Source organism: Eschscholzia californica, unplaced genomic scaffold, assembly GCF_041429995.1.
Source record: "Eschscholzia californica isolate CP2 unplaced genomic scaffold, dmEscCali1.0.p SCAF_1, whole genome shotgun sequence".
Taxonomy (NCBI): Eukaryota; Viridiplantae; Streptophyta; class Magnoliopsida; order Ranunculales; family Papaveraceae; genus Eschscholzia; species Eschscholzia californica.
The window spans coordinates 61,170,457-61,175,254 of NW_028238198.1; the positions used below are offsets into that span (position 1 = coordinate 61,170,457).

The 4,798-nt window shown below is 38.7% G+C and overlaps 1 pseudogene; it reads left to right on the forward strand.

The window, feature by feature from the left end:
* Nucleotides 1-1,075: 1,075 nt before the first annotated feature.
* LOC147568002 (uncharacterized) lies at nt 1,076-3,568 on the forward strand (annotated as a pseudogene).
* Nucleotides 3,569-4,798: the final 1,230 nt, after the last annotated feature.

Here is a 4,798-nt window from a genome sequence, read left to right on the forward strand (position 1 = left end):
AAGAAATCTCAAGAAGTTCTTTGCTTTTAGAGGGTTTAGGGTAGAAAATAGTAAGGTTTCCACCTTCTGATAGACTCAGTTGGACCGACATTTTTCGAGTTAGGTCGTCAAGATTCAGCTCAGAAGGGTTGGTCGACATGAAAGAAGTGAACAGGTAGAAGGTGAAGAAGTAGAAGAATTTTACTTTCCAGTCAGCGACTATCATGAGGAAGAAGACAGGATTGAACTTTTAAAGAAGATGATAAGTCCCTCCTTTCTACTTCACTCAGACATCCTCTCCAACTCCCTAGACCACGTGTATACTCAAGAGATAACACTCGTCTAGAGAAAAGAGAGATCTTCTAGAGATCTCCAACACTTGTTATTGAAGTGTAAACCAACCCCATCAGACGAAGACAGAGAAAGACTCACCAGGTACGGCGCACGCGAGGGAGAACTTGAAGAGTTTACTCGATTGAATCACTTAGTTATTACACATGTTTGAATTCCAAATAAAATACTAGACAGATGTAAAACAGTTAAAGGGGATATATAAATACCTTGATTTGCCTGATTATTCCTCTTTTAGCCATTTCCCAAGACGAGATGTAGTTTGTTGATCTTCCTCTTATCTAGAAGTATACTCCTAAATGCATAATTAATGATATCTGTGGGGTCTTTAAAACCATTCTAGAGGATTGCATGTTATGTTTACTGCTAGATGCATCTGTCAAAGTGCCCTAATGGTGATATTAGGGTTTGAGTGAGGGAGAAAGGAGAGGGATGACTACAGAATGGCTGACGTCAGTACGGAGTCTCTCTCTCCTCAAAAACCCACTTAGTTTACTTGCCAACGGAACCATTAAATAGAATATTTCTTTAATACCTAAGTTTTTTCTTTTTTAGAAAACTCCTATATTCTTAAATTCTTTATAGTTGTTATTTCTATTTTACCTTCCAATCTACCATTATATACTAAAATCCTACTTTTAATCTAAATAAGAATCAAAGATACAGAAGTTATAAATTTTAGTAGTCGTGTTCCCTTGTAAAACCGCAATCTCATCTTTTCTTTGTCGTGACATCAAAATAAGTCATGGAGAGATATTTTAAACGAAAAGTTATGGATGAATCTTCATCACAATTCAAGAAGTCTCGCAATAGTTCACAAGAAAATAACAAAGACAAGAACGTTGAAGAAAATCATGATGATATCTTGTTGCCATCACCACCGATAGAACAAGAAAATAATTCAAAAGATGCAAATAAAGAAATTGACCTTACTACTCTTCCTGCAGATCCTGGATGTCGAACACGTATTTTAGATTATCATCTTAATGTTCGAGACCAAGTTCGAAGAGCATATCTACTAAAAGGACCTTGTCAACCTCGAAATCATAATTTTCCTATGACAAAATTTGGAAAAAGGGAGCGATAGTTTAGTCCAACTTGGTTTAATGATTATTCTAATTGGTTAGAATATAGTATATCTAAAGATGCTGTATTCTGCTTGTATTGTTATCTATTTGTTGATGGTGGTGATTCGTTTACTGTGGAGGGATTTTCAAATTGGAAGAAAAAAGAAAGGTTGAAAGTGCATGTAGGGGGTCCCAATAGTGCTCATAATAATGCAGTAAGAAGTGGTGAAGATTTATTACGAGAGAAACAACACATAGGTATATCATTGTACAAACAGTCGGATGAAGTTCGGAAGAATTATAGAGTTCGATTGAATGCATTAGTTAATTGTGTTCGTTTTCTTTTAAGACAAGGTCTTCCATTTCGTGGACATGATGAGTCCGAACACTCAAGCAACCGAGGAAATTTTGTCGAATTGTTAAAGTGGTATAGGGATAAAAATGAGGATATAAAATCTGTCACCATGGAAAATGCTCCAGAAAATCTGAAATTGGTGACACCTGATATTCAAAAGGACATTGCGAATGCAATTTCATTTGAAATCATCAATGCAATTGTTAGAGAAATTGGTGAGTCTAGATTTTCCATTCTTGTTGATGAATCTCGTGATATATCCACAAAAGAGCAAACTATTGTATTGCGTTATGTGAATAAGGGTCAAGTAATTGAACGTTTTGTTGGTATTGAGCATGTTAGTAGTACAACGTCTGCGTCGCTTAAGGAAGCTATTGACAGTTTCTTTTCCAAGCACGGGTTAAGTATTTCAAGATTGAGAGGACAAGGATACGATGAGGCAAGCAATATGCAAGGTGAGTTTAATGGTCTTAAAGCACTTATTTTAAAGAAAATAGCTGTGCATATTTCGTTCACTGCTTTGCTCATCAACTTCAATTAGCTGTTGTTGTGGCGAAGAATCATACAGAAACCAACGATTTATTTACTTTGGTTGCTAATGTTGTTAATATTGTTGGAGGATCACCAAAACGTCGTGATATTCTTCGCGAGAAACATGTTGATGTTATTTTAGAGGCCCTAGGTAACAATGAACTTTCTAGTGGACAAGGGCTGAATCAAGAAACAACTCTTACACGAGTTGGTGATACACGTTGGGGATCACATCACAAGACTTTATCAGGAATGATTAATATGTTTTCATCTATAATAGATGTACTTGAGGTTGTGGTCGTTGACAACAAATCTGACCACAAATTTACAGCAAAAGTTATATTAAGTTTTACTCAGACATTCAGTTTTGCTTTATCTCTCCATCTAGCAAAAAATATATTGGGAATCACAAATGATTTGTCACAAGCATTACAAAGAAAAGATCAGGAGATTGTGAATGCTATGAAGTTAGTAAGAATATGCAAGTTACGACTACAAGAGATGCGAGATAGTGGTTGGGATTCTTTGCTTATTCACGTGACTTCTTTTTGTGAAAAACACAACATTGAAGTTCCTAATATGGATAATGTGTTCAGACGTGAAGGTCGTCTGAGACGTAATACTCAAGAAACCACAAATATGCATCATTACCGTGTTGAGCTTTTTTATGCAGTTGTTGATGTGCAACTTCAAGAGTTAAATAATCGATTCAATGAGGTGAACACTGAGTTGCTTATTTGTCTAGCTAGTATGAATCCAGTCGACTCATTTGCAGCATTTGATAAGAAAATTTTGACCTGCCTTGCTGAATTTTACCCACAAGATTTCTCTAATACAGATTTAATGGTGCTTGAAGACCAACTTGAGAATTATATAATTGATATGAAGTCTAGCGATGAGCTCATAGGATTGAAAGGGATTGCTGATCTTGCAAAACAAATGGTAGAGAAAAGAAAAGATAAGGTGTACCCGCTTGTTTACTTACTATTGACATTGTCATTAACACTTCCAGTTGCAAATGCTACAGTAGAAAGAGTGTTCTCTGGTATGAGTATTGTGAAAAAACAGATTACGAAATCGAATGGGAGACGAATGGATGAATGATAATTTACTTGCGTACATTGAAAAGGATGTATTTGATACTATTAGTAATGAAGTTATTATGCAACGATTTCAGAAGATGAAAACTCGTCGAGGACAACTATAAATATGTAAATAGGTAAAATATTATGAATAAATAAAAGTCATTTTTTTTTCTTTTTTGTTTTGTTGAAGAAAGTCATTTTCTTATAGCATATGAAATTGTTATTTTTTTTAACTTAAATGCGCCCCCACGTCGAAAAAATTCTGGCTTCGCCACTGTTGGTAGGTGAAAGCAGCGACCAAGGGCTCTAATTAAAACAGCCCTGCTAAGCGAAAGCCACGATCAGGGACAGGATAGCCTCCGTAGCTACAGCGACAACCGAGGGCCCTAAGGAGCAGTCCTAGTTAAACTGAACTTTGCTCGAGTAAAAACCGACCCTTCACCAAGGTCCCAAGGAGAAGTCCTAGTTACACTGATCAGCTCAAGCCGGCAAAGGAGATAGCTCTGGTAGCTACGGCTGTAACCCGAGGCCTCACAAGGAGGAGTCCTAGCTAAACTCAACCCTTTACTCGAGTGAAACGTGGTCCCTGTGGATCCCCAAGGAGAAGTCCTAGATAAAACTACCGCCCCGATGAAGGTGACCGGGGGTATAAGGAGAAGTCTTTACGAAACTATTCATGCTTAAATGAGGAAGACAACCCTGGTAGCTAAGGCCACGACCGAGGGAACGGGAGAAGTCCCGGCGAAAACTAGTCGAGCTCAAGCCGGCGAAAACAGCCCTGCTAGCGAAAGCCACGACCCGGGACAGGACAGCCTCGATAGCTATGGCAACGACCGTGGGCCCTAAGGAGAAGTCCTAGTTAAACTAGCCAAGCTCAAGTTGGCAAAACCAGCTCTGGTAGCGAAAGCCACGACCAGAGGTCTAAGGAGAAGTCCTAGCGAAACTAGCCAAACTCAAGCTGGCGAAACCAGCTCTGGTAGCGAAAGCCACGACCAGAGGTCTAAGGAGAAGTCCTAGCGAAACTAGCCAAGCTCAAGCTGGCGAAACCAGCTCTGGTAGCAGAAGCCACGACCAGAGGTCAAAGGAGAAGTCCTGGTTAAACTAGTCGAGCTCAAGCTGGCAATATAGGCTCTAGTAGCGAAAGCCGCAACCAGAGGTCTAAGGAGGAGTCCTGGTGAGACTAGTTATGCAAAGACAGCTCTAGAATAGACAACCGGAGGCAGAGCTAAGAACACTAACACAATTCAAAACTTTTTACACAGGGCTAATTCGGGTTCTATTTTGCAGAAGGAAATAGTAAGCTTAAGGCATGCTAGATTAGGTCTGAAATTATTTCTTTTGCAGGAGCGATCATTCGGAGCACGCGTAGTAAGCCTAAGAAAAATTGCATTAGTAAGTATAGGGCTAATTACACTAACTTTTAATTACAT